The sequence below is a fragment of the Podarcis vaucheri genome (genome assembly GCF_965113315.1).
Source record: "Podarcis vaucheri genome assembly, chromosome: 8".
Classification (NCBI taxonomy): Eukaryota; Metazoa; Chordata; class Lepidosauria; order Squamata; family Lacertidae; genus Podarcis; species Podarcis vaucheri.
This window is the reverse complement of record NC_138766.1, coordinates 80,205,773-80,218,269: the sequence shown is the minus strand read 5'-3', so window position 1 is coordinate 80,218,269 and position 12,497 is coordinate 80,205,773. Positions and strand designations below refer to the sequence as shown.

The window sequence follows — 12,497 nt, the reverse complement described above, 5'->3', positions numbered from 1 at the left end:
AGTAGCATGTCACATAAAGTAAGTTCTGAGCCTAACCTCCGTAATATTGGTTTTCTACATGTCGTGCTTCATATAAATATGTATGTATAACAGACAGAGCTGATTTTTGTCAACTCGCTCTGTCTTGTGAGGTGAGACCCTGTTTATCCTTACCAATTTCCACTTTTCCAACACCTTCTCACATCTCTGCATAAAATCACCACCCAAAATGACACAAAATAGTCCGACTGGACCAAATGTCAGGGAGCAACTAGGGAAAGTGCTAATTAAAACACCTCAATCCTTGGAAACATGGGAAAGGTGCAAACCTTCATGGCCTACATATCACCAATTTTAGGCAGTGTTAATTTCTATGTCAACAAAGACGCAGTTATATATTGACAGCTTAGAAGCTGGGGGCGGAATCAGAGAGACAACTCTGAAACAGTATACAAAAAACTGCTTTACAAAGTTAGGCAAATCACTGATTGCAAGTTCCCCCCGTCCGCAAACATTTATAAGTTTATTTGTTTTTGTTTTTAAACCTTCTTGGTATATGGAATCATCTCCAGAGGGAACCCTGTTTTTCCTGGATTATGGGACCCAAGTCAGACACACAACAAATTGCCCTCTACGGAGAACCCTTGTTTAGGGTTCCATCAACCCAGCTAAGACTCTTTGCTCCAGGAGTAGCCAATGTGGTTGCCTCCAGATGTTTTGGGCTATAACCTCCATCAGAGGGAAGCTGCAGTCCACATCTGGAGAGTATTCCAGCTCTATTCCACCTCCCTCCTGGTTTTCCGGGGTTGTCCCCCCACAACTCTCCATAGCACCGTCTATACTATAAGAGGCCACAAGACTTTTGCCGCGACCTATAGCTTTATTTGAAAGCTGCCTTGAGTTTGGTTTTGATCACAGAAAGGCAGGGCATAAACGTTGAAACATATCCATTTTACAGAAATAATATTTGTTCAAACTTATTCATGTTGTTTCCTCATTTCATCACTTTAGCTTTGGGTACAGAATCATAGAATCATAGAGTTGGAAGAGACCACAAGGGCCATCGAGTCCAACCCCCTGCCAAGCAGGAAACACCATCAGAGCACTCCTGACATATGGTTGTCAAGCCTCTGCTTAAAGACCTCCAAAGTAGGAGACTCCACCACACTCCTTGGCAGTAAATTCCACTGTCGAACAGCTCTTACTGTCAGGAAGTTCTTCCTAATGTTTAGGTGGAATCTTCTTTCTTGTAGTTTGGATCCATTGCTCCGTGTCCGCTTCTCTGGAGCAGCAGAAAACAACCTTTCTCCCTCCTCTATGTGACATCCTTTTATATATTTGAACATGGCTATCATATCACCCCTTAACCTCCTCTTCTCCAGGCTAAACATGCCCAGCTCCCTTAGCCGTTCCTCATAAGGCATCGTTTCCAGGCCTTGGACCATTTTGGTTGCCCTCCTCTGGACACGTTCCAGTTTGTCAGTGTCCTTCTTGAACTGTGGTGCCCAGAACTGGACACAGTACTCCAGGTGAGGTCTGACCAGAGCAGAATACAGTGGCACTATTACTTCCCTTGATCTAGATGCTATACTCCTATTGATGCAGCCCAGAATTGCATTGGCTTTTTTAGCTACCGCGTCACACTGTTGGCTCATGTCAAGAATCTGTTGCCTTCTAGATGTTCTGGGGAGCTCCTACTTCGATCAGGTCCAACCAGCATGGCCAATAGTCAGGGATGATGGGAGTTGTAGTCCATCAATATATGGAAGGCCACAGATTCACCACCCCTACTTTAGCTACATACAATGACACGGAGAAAGAACAAGGGGAAGCAAAGTGTGAAGCCACTTGCTATTATATACAGACGCTTCTTCACTTATTTCTACAGTGGTGCCTTGGTTCTCAAGCTTAATCCATTCCGGAAGTCCATTCCAAAACCAAAGCATTCCAAAACCAAGGCGCGCTTTCCCATGGAAAGTAATGCAAAATGAATTAATCTGTTCCAGACTTTCAAAAACAGCCCCTAGAACAGCCATTTAACATGAATTTTACTACCTAACGAGACCATCGATCCACAAAATGAACGTGATAAACAATGTACTGCAGTCACACAATCAACCAATCAGTAGCTGAACTGGGTTCCACACAGTCACAAAAACAAAAAGAGCCGCAAAAAACAAAAACACAAAATAAACAGCAAAAACAGACAGATCTCAGTGGAACACTCAAAACGGAAGCATAACACTCAAAATGGAGCACATTCAGCTTCCGAAAAAGGTTTGCAAACCAGAACGCTTACATGCTTCTGGGTTTGCAGTGTTTAGGTTCCAAGTTGTTTGAGTATCAAGGCGTTTGAGAACCAAGGTACCACTGTAATTCTCTCCCCCCCCCCCCGTGTTTGATGTGAGTAAATGCTTCTTGAAGCACTTCAGGCAAAGTTCACTTTTTAATTTTTTTAAGAATTGCTTGGAACAGTAAAAGCGTATTGTAATTCCTGATTTTACACAGCTGTTGGCAGAAATTAAAATGGGGGAGGGGATGGTTTCTTCTCTACTTTTACATAGAATGATAGAAAAGTTGAGTACTATGTTGGAAAGCAATTTCTGGTCAGGAAATGGAAAATTCCAGGATATGACAATGATTTCCAGAATGCCTGAAAAGACCTCAATTCTATTAAATATAAGCTATAATTGCCGAACCCTCTTAGACATGCTCCAGTCCTGCTGGAACCAGAAGGGTTTAAGACAACTCAAAGTGGGTGGTGTCCTCTTCTTCTATGGCTATGGGATTTTTAAAGGGTCAAGAAAACCCTCTGGCTTCTGACACCTCACTCTCGCATCAGCTATGGCTTCTATGCTTCATAAATCTCAGTTCCTCCGTTTCCCATTTTTTAAAATTATTGTTGTTGTTCTTATTGCCAGAGCAACAATGAATTTAAGCACAGTGTATTAAAAATAGCTCAGTAATAGGAAACTTGGAACTTAGGACTATATAGAAGCTTGTCCTACATGAACAGCAACCAGACAATGATGTTGATGATCAGATTTTCTCTATCTTTGCATTTCTCTATAGCCCATCAAGGTGTATAAATCACAAGAGCAGCTGTGGTGGATCAGACCAAAAGCCCATCTTGTCCAGCACTCTAGGGTCACAGTGGCCAACCAGATGACCACAAGAAGCCTCCAAGCAGGACCCTGGACACAGTAACACTCACTCTACCTGCAGCTGGCATTTACAGGCTTTCTGCCTCTGACCATGAAGGTAGAAGACTGTGTTTAGTAGACATAAACGGACATAAATAGTGCTAAAGCTCCTAGGTTTGTTGCCTGTTAGGAATGGCAGAAGTGTGTTGGGCTCTAAATCAATCACCTGCCATGTAAGGCTGGCATACAGCACAGTAGGTCAATAGCCGCAGAGTCCTGCTTTACTGAGCTTTGGCCCTAGACACCTAAGTTAGCGTTTTAATAAACATGCCCAGGATTGAGCTGTGAATACCAAATCCAACAAAGTTCCCGATTCGGCTTTCTGGATGTAAGAAAAGACCGGCTGGATCAGGCCAAAGGTCCAGCATCTTGATCTCATAGTCCCCAACAAAAAGCCTGTGGTAAGTTGCAAGCGGGACCCGGGTGCAGTTTTCAACTGGGCAAAGTGGATTTGATAGCTGCAAACTGCACAGAGCTGTTCACATAGAAAAGACAAGTCCTGTACAACTCAAAAGCTGGCTTGATTGCATTTAATCCAAATGCTCCCCCTCATTTTTCCCATCACACAATTTTATTCCCCTTTTTTTGTTGTGGGGCTGGAAACTGCCCCCATCTAGCTACAAGTGTTAATTAACATAGCAAAACTGGGGTGATTGATTGTATTAGCACCAATTACCACTACTGTGCATGGTCACAGGGTTTATTTTACACAAATTTAAGCTTTAACTGAATCGTCACAGACCATATTTTTTTGCAGGTCACTCATCACTGTTTAGTAGGGATGCAGGTGGCACTGTGGGTTAAACCACAGAGCCTAGGACTTGCCGATCAGAAGGTTGGCGGTTCAAATCCCCACGATGGGGTGAGCTCCCGTTGCTCGGTCCCTGCTCCTGCCACCCTGGCAGTTCGAAAGCATGTCAAAGTGCAAGTAGATAAATAGGTACCGCTCCGGCGGGAAGGTAAACGGTGTTTCCGTGCACTGCTCTGGTTTGTCAGAAGCGGCTTAGTCATGCTAGCCACATGACCCGGAAGCTGTACACCGGCTTCCTCGGCCAATAAAGTGAGATGAGCGCCACAACCCCAGAGTCAGCCACGAATGGACCTAATGGTCAGGGGTCCCTTTACCTTACCATCACTATTTGACCCCACTGTTTACACCCCCCTTTATGCTCATGCATATATCAATCAACTGAGGACGACACATTATACATTTGATTACTGGAGTCTAGGCCATGAAAGCTGTTTGACAGTGGAGCGGTCTCCCTCGAAAGGCTGTCGACTCTCCTTCCTTGGAGGTTTTTAAGCAGAGGCTCGATGGCCATCTGCCATGGATGCTTTATTTGAGATTCCTGCATTGCAGGGGGTTGGACTAGATGACCCTCAGGGTCCCTTCCAACTCTACAATTCTATGATTCTATCAGAGCACATGACGTAATAACTGTAGATTCCTTTAGGGTGCAAAAAGATTGCTTGTTGTTGCTGCAATAGGCTCACACCTGCTCTGAAAGCTGCCTGCTTCTTATTGCTCTTAACTGACAAGTGCATTAGGATCACCACAATTTAGGGTTCAAAACCTGAAGCTGCCAAAAGTACAACAGTGCCCTTTAAAAGGAAAGACAAGACAACCAACTAATGTACCCAGCTTGGCACTGAATCCCTCCAGCAGGCAAACAAAAGGCCATCGGGAAACAAGTCTAGGGCTCTGAACCGTCTCACATGGCTTTGAAGTCAATCAACCAGGTGGAACTTCTCAGCAAATCAAAACTTCACTTCCTCAAAAACCAAGCCTCTCCCACAGCACTTTATCTCAGGGGTTGGGGCAGCCTTTGTTGTTGCCTTTTCTCTCTCGCTCTCCCCAGTGAGACAGGAAAGGAGCAAGTCCAATTCAAATCCTATGAAAATAAAAACTGATGGGGGGAGGGGAAGGTTTTTTTGGGTGGGGGAAAGGATAGACCTGGAAGTCTCTCCAAAGGAAATGTGGAATGATGACCAGAACACCTTAACATTTCCCAGGATTGTGGAGATCTTTGGAACGGGATCAAATCAGAAGTAAAACCAACAACGGTTAGGAGTAACCTCCTTTTTTCCTCATTTCGGGTTTTGTTTCGGTTTTTCAACAGGGCGTTGGAATACACCAGGCAAGATTTATATTTTTCATTTCTTAGCAAAAAAAACAACAACCAGGGGATGCGCCAAGAAGATGATCGCCCCTCCCCACCCGCTATCAGAAGATGGGGTAGTGGTGGGAAAATTTGGGGGTGGGGAGGAGAGTTAGCCCGATGCGTTATGCTATGCAAGCGTGGCTTCTACAGAGCCATTCTTTCCTATTAATAGGGGGGAAATACAACGTGTCCTGTCAATTTACAGATTTTTTTCCGGGGTTGCAAAGGGGAGAGAGAAAGAGACTGCAGCCCAAACGCGTCATGGTGCCTCATGCATGAAAGACAAATCTGGTGTGTGTGCGTGGAATTGCAGCCCAAATCTATGCCTGCTCGGAGCCTGGAAGGGCTACCCCTCCTCACTCCCACCCCCTCCCCACCTTAAAACTCTGACCCCGTCTTCCAGGAGGCGCGCGGGGAACACGAGGGCAAAGGCGTCCGGCCCCCACCCGCTCCACCAACGTCGCAGTTATGGGGGGAAGGAGGGGGCGGGGGTGTCCCTCTTTCTGCAAGCCAGGGTTTCCGAGATCGCCTTCCTCGCCTCTACGTAACGCCTTCTCGAAAGCGGACGCCATATTTTGTGTGGCTGATGTCGACATAGGGAAACGTAGACATATTTTTTTTATGTATTTTTTTTTTTTAAAAAAAAAAAACACCCTTCGCCTTCTCTCCTTTTTTGCTCCCCCCCCGCCCGCCCGCCCGGCATGCAGCCCCCTCCTCCCTTGAAACAACAACAACAACAACAACTTGAGATCGGCTTGAAGAGAGAGCGAAGGGCCTCCTTTCCAATACTCGTGTATGTTTTCCTTTTAATCCGATCTTTTGCCACCTTCCTCGCAATCTTTCCTCTCAACGCCCCTCCCTCCCTCCCCTCCCCACCCGCTCTCAAGTCCTCTTAACAAAACGGGAGCTTTTTTTTTTTTTCCTCCCCCGGAGGAAGAAGCAAAAGTTAGGTCCGAGTGGCTTGCCCGATCGGTCGGGTTTACAGGGCAAAAGCAAAGAGCATCTTAAGTCCATGTGGCAAAAAGATTTAGCAGCGGGGTTGTTGGTTGTTTTTTGTGTGCAAAGAACCGCACTTCCTTGTTCCTTCTTAAAAACAAACAAACCAAAAGCCTAATGATAATAATGGGGGCGGAGGAAGGGAGGGCGAACGTTGTTTTCTTTTGCTTTCTTTCTTCCTTCCCCTTCCTTACCTGCGATCAAAGCTTTGGAACGCCGAGACACGAACTTTCCCCGGGAATGGAACTCTCGGTGCGCGTTCTAGAACGCGGGGGAGCCAGTCCGGGACTCTCGGTTTTAACACTCGGCCCACCGCGCACCCCCCCCACCCCACCCCCGCCGCGGAAAAAAAAAGCAACCACCACCACACTCACGCACACAAACACTCACACACACACACACACACAAAAAAAACCCCACAACCCAGGAGCAATTTGGGGAAAAAAAATAAAATAAATTAAAAAAAACCCTCTCCGATCGGTGGTGGTGATCTACGCCAAAACCCACATGATCTCTTACGTCAGCTTGCGTATTTGCATACGATACAACCCGCGGCTCTTCTAGCAGGGTCCCTCGATTTTGGGCAAAGTTTTCATTCTCTTTCTTCTTCTTTTTCCCCCAACGTGAAAAACCTGCAGCTACTTTCTCTACCCGCCTTCCAAATGTCCTGCCTCCCTTAAAAAGCATGCCTTCACCTTCTGTTAATTAATCAAATCATATCTTCATTCTGTTCACATGCGGGATGTTTTTGGTTTTTTTTGTCTCCGCGTTCTTTGTTACGTGCATTTTGCTCTTAACTTTAATACAGTGTAAAGAGAGAAAAAAGACGTTTAAATTTGTTGGCGGGGGAGGGGCGGTCGGAAGAGAAGGTTGCCTCTAACAATATCAAGGATGCTTTATATTTATATATATATATAAAATCAATGCACTTCTATAATGTTGCAGTCTTTCTTTGGTTATTAGTGCATGGTCCGAGGCTGCACTAAGCGCTCACTCGGGAGCAACTTCCATTCTGGGGTCGCGCTGCAGCCTCACGCGCGATGCTTGGGGAGCAACCCCACTCGAGCTCCGTGGGACTCCACGTGCATGCTGAACTAAATCCTCACTTCGTTCCATGGGTTTTGCTCCCTCGTAATCGAGCGTGGGACTGGAGCCTTCGGACCTCGATCTTGTGCACGTTTGCAGAAAGGAACCAGACTGCTTATGTAGAAATATGTGGAACACACTTGTCCGCTTAAATGACCTCAATGTAGCTGTGCGCTTTTATCTCCTCCGAAAAAGTCCCTCCGGCCTCGCCTGCTGTTTCCGAAGTACAGCAACCGCGCAAGTTGTCATAATGGACCCGGACCACTTTCTCACCCGCGCCCCCTAACTTCTCATTGCAACGCCGGCGCAAAATGGTTCTGAATTACGCACGCGCGCACAGGTCCCCAAATCCGGACGCTGGGTCCCTAGAGAAATCACGCAGAGGGTGCAGAACTTCCTATGGAAGAGACCACCGCTCCTTTTCCACACACACCCCCAAATAAAAATCATTCGGAGCCTTCAATCCTATAATCAGAGGTCCGGGGCATTCAGGGGCACAGCCCAGAAGTTTAGCTGAAATCAACAGAATTTGGGGCTGGCTATACGGTCGCTCCTTGCTACCCCTCGCGCCGGTTATGCTGTCGGATATTCCTTTTAAATGGGGGGGGGGATGAGCCTTTCTTACGTCCTGGAAGACTCCGAAACAGCTGCACCCTGTCCTATAATGTGAACCCAGTTAAATTTAAGCCCTGGCCGTTATGATTAAGACCCTCTGCCCTATGATTAATGGACAAAGTAACGCGTGCGCCCCACCGCACCAAAAAAATAAATAAACAAAAAATCAAAATCCCTTTGCAAAGGCTCTGGTGGGTGAGATGTGGATTATTTGGGGGGGGGGTGTGTGTGCACTGAGATGGCAAAATCTGAGAGTCCAAGAAAAGCGTAAAAGCTGCTTGTGCGCACAGCCTCAGGCCGTGCAACGGGGCGGCGCGTAATTGTGTGTGCCGTCACTTGTTCCCTCCCCTCTGATCTAATTTTAATTGTTAAAAAAAAAATCCCGGACTTCCGGAGGCGGCGCGAAGCAAGTAATGGCGGTCCTCTTTGCGCTGCGAAGAGGGGCTCCGCAGGAAAGGGTCGTTCGCTGCGGCAAAGCGACGACCCACTAAGAAAAACCACGAGCAGAGTGAGCTCGTGGCCGTGGGATCCGGCGGGCACCAAGAGCGACCCCCGAAACGAAGAAGGGACCCCGTAAGGGGTTCCGGAAGCGCGGAGGGGAAGCGGTGCTGTGGATTCATCGCTCTTTCTGCGGGAGTGAAGCCGCGCGGCTGTTACTGATGAGCGCCGACCTTTCTTCCTTCTACATTGGATTACAAATCAACTACTCGTGAGTAAGACTTACTCGAAATTGGATTACAAATTTATGAATTCGGCTGAAAGCGGGAGACGAGAAAAAGGAAGTCCGTCTCCCGACGATGCTTAGTGATCAAAGGCAAAGATCTGACAAGCTGGAAGCAGCACAGAGAGGTTTTAAAGTGAGAGACATCATACGTCCAGAGAAGTCGGAAACTGAAGGAGGCAAGTTACTCTTATTTTCTTGTTTTTTCTGTACCTTATTTGGGGACTTTCTCCTCTGCTAGACCTTTAAAAACTTTAAAGACTTTAAAACCCCCAGTCCCCGGACTTGCAGCGGGACAAAAGGCTACTTTGCGGATACATTTACAACCTGAAATGGATATTTAGAGGCATTACTGTTGGATACAATTAAACAACTGTATTTTGCACCTTTTAAGAAACTTGTGGCAACATAGTGAGAGCTCTGCTAGAGGGAAAAGGTCTTTTCCAAGGATTATTGTTAATTTACTTAACTGAAGGAACTTTAATGGCGACTGAAACTTTGTTTCTTCTTTCCTGAACTGTAACATCACTCCCTCTAGTGGAGTTTGGGATTTACAACTTTCTGGGAACCAACTTTGCTTTGTCTCTCTGCGGTTTGGTTGTTTACTCCAAGGCCTGCCTTTCTCATGAAACCTTTGACAGTTTGACCTTGAATCCTAAGACAGGTGTGGAATGAGTGACAGAGTGAAAACAAGAGCTGCGTCGAAGGCAGGGAAAGGCAAACTGACACAAACAACCCTGTTTTCTCAGGGACGTAGATCTTCGGTCCCTGCTGTTTTACAGACTGCACCCTCGCCAACAACTCCAGCTGAAGAAGCTGAACAATTAACAGGCGAGGATATGGCATCTGGAGGATCTAACACTTTGTTAGAGGAAATGCTACAACAATTCGCAATTTTGAATAAAAAAGTGGATGATCAAACTGCAAAAATTGACTTAGCCACATCCTCAATTACCAAACTTTCAGAACAGGTGGCTAAACACTCACAAGATATTGGTAATCTAAACGACGTAACATCTGAAAATCGAAAATTGGCGGAGGCTGCGATTGGGAAAGCAGAGGCTGCAGCCAAAGGAGTGGAGGAACTGAAAGGAGAGGTAAGGCCGCTCCACAAACATATTACGGACCAGCAGGCCTACCTGTCTTTGGTGGAATTGCGAAACAGGGAAAATAATTTGAGATTACGCTCTATCCCAGAGATTGAGAAAGAGGATTTGACTGGTTTCTTAACGGCAGAATTTTCCAAATTCTGGGGTATAAATCAAGATACAGACTTCAAAATAACGACTGCATTTAGATTGGGAAGAGTTGCCGGGAAGGACAGGCCTAGAGACTGTTTGATTATTTTAAGGACTAAACAGGAGAGAGACAAGCTACTTGATTTACACTTCAACAAAGCACTTGTGATCCAGGACAGAAGAGCACAAATTTACAAGGATATTCCTAAACAATTACTGGATCTAAGAGCTAACTATACGGATCTAGCTGGACTTTTGAGAGGTAACGGAATACCTTACAGGTGGGAGTTTCCACAAGGTCTTTCGTTTAAATACAAAGGAAAGAAGATAAAAATCAAAACGAAAGAGGATAGCCAGAAGTTTCTACACGACCACGGAGAAGACTTACAGAAAGGAGCGGCAGCTATTTGGCCACCACCAGAGTTAGGAAAAGAGTTACCACCCTCGGATTCGGACAAAAAAGAAGATACCCAACAAGAGTAACAACAGATTGACACAAGATGTCTCTGCAGCTGTATAGTTGGAACATTAATGGCGCGAATTCCCCTGAAAAACGCAAAAGGATCTTCCATATTTTAAAGAAAGAGAATTTGGATATAATTTGTTTGCAAGAAACACATGTGACCAGGCTACACAGGAAGGTGTTAACAAATAAAAGATTAGGCCAAGAATTTATCTCATCAGACAGAGTAAAGAAGAGAGGCGTGGTGATTTACGCCAAAGAGAATCTTTCACCAAAATTTTTGTTTAAAGATGAACAAGGAAGAATCCTGGCTATTGAAATTTCGACCCAAGGAGAAAAAGTTTTGATATTGGGAATTTATGCACCAAATGAGGGGAAATCAGAATTTTATAAGAAGCTGCATGAGACATTATTGGACTATCTGGACTATTCTAACATCATTATGATGGGAGATATGAATGGGGTTGTCTCTACTTTGATGGATAAGTCACAGAATCAGAACTTGACTAAAGATGGAAGACTACCAAAAACTTTCTTTGAACTAACTGACAATATGGATTTAATCGATCTATGGAGGACGAGAAACCCCCTAGGTAAAGAAGGAACTTTCTTTTCTGAAGCCCACCTGTCATGGACAAGAATCGACCAAATTTGGACAACTAGAGGGCTGGCACCTAAGACTACAAAAATAGAAATCTGCCCAAAGACTTGCTCCGACCATAACGCTTTGAAAATGGAAATGAGATTTACTACTACCGATTCCTTCAGATGGAAAATGAATGACAACCTGCTAAGAGATCAAGAGATTGTAAAGAAGGCCCAAAAAGCTTTAAAGGACTATTTTGAAATCAACTTAAATACCTCGGTGGAAAAAAGAACAATCTGGGACGCGAGTAAAGCTGTTATGAGAGGGTTTCTGATACAACAGAATACGATTAAGAAAAAACTCTGGAATGGTAAAAAAGACAAGATATTGGAGAAGATAAGAGACGGTGAGAAAAAATTAAGATTGAATCCAAAATCAAAAGAGACTTTAAGAGAAATTAAATTCCACCAGTCACAATATGCGCAACTGATCAACCAAGAAGTGGAATGGAGAATTAAACAAATGAAACAAAGATCATTTGAGTCGGCAAATAAATGTGGGAAACTGCTAGCTTGGCAGTTGAAAAAGAGACAAAAATTAAATTATGTTACCAATCTAGAAGTTGAAGGAAAGAACATCCAGAAACCCGGAGAAATTAGAAAGTGCTTCCAGAAATATTTCAAAAAACTATACACACAAGGATCCGAGGATGTAGCCGAGATAGAACAATTTTTGAAAGAAAATGGCCTTCCAGAACTATCTCAAGAGAAGAGATCAATCTTGAATTGCAAAATAACACAACAGGAAATTGAGGATGCCATTCAGAATATGCAGTTGGGCAAATCTCCAGGACCGGATGGACTCACCTCCAAGTATTATAGGACGTTAAAAGACTATTTGATACAACCACTAGAGGAGGTTTGTAACCAGATTATGGGGGGAGGGAAGGCACCGGATACGTGGAAAGAAGCATTCATCACACTGATACCTAAAGTGGAAACTGAAAAGACTCAACTTAAGAACTACCGCCCCATCTCACTCCTAAACGTGGATTACAAAATATTTGCGGATGTTTTGGCTAACAGATTTAAAAAAGTATTAAATGAAGTAATCCATAAGGACCAAGCAGGCTTTCTCCCAGGTAGACATTTGTTTGACAACACCAGGAATATTATCGATATTCTGGAACTTTTACAAACAAATATTAACACCAAAGCAGTGTTAATTTTTATTGATGCGGAGAAGGCCTTTGACAATATTTCTTGGAAATTTATGAAGAAAAACTTGGAAGGGATGGGAGTGGGAAGGGGGTTTGAGAATGGAATAGAGGCAATCTATTCTGAACAAAAAGCTAAGTTGATAGTGAACAATGTGGTGACAGAAGAACTTCATATTGAAAAAGGAACACGCCAGGGGTGCCCCCTATCCCCTTTATTGTTTATTTCGGT

The 12,497-nt window shown here is 44.7% G+C and overlaps 1 protein-coding gene across 2 annotated transcripts in view; it reads right to left on the bottom strand.

Annotated features, from left to right (window-relative positions):
- ZHX2 (zinc fingers and homeoboxes 2) overlaps positions 1 to 7,232 on the bottom strand; it is a 48,425-nt gene extending 41,193 nt beyond the window's left edge. The window contains exon 1 of one of the 2 annotated variants that reach the window (XM_082235590.1): positions 6,860 to 7,232. The gene's annotated coding sequence lies outside the window, so the exon portion shown is untranslated. The other variant, XM_082235589.1, reaches the window with a different exon arrangement.
- Between the last annotated feature and the right edge of the window lie 5,265 nt (positions 7,233 to 12,497).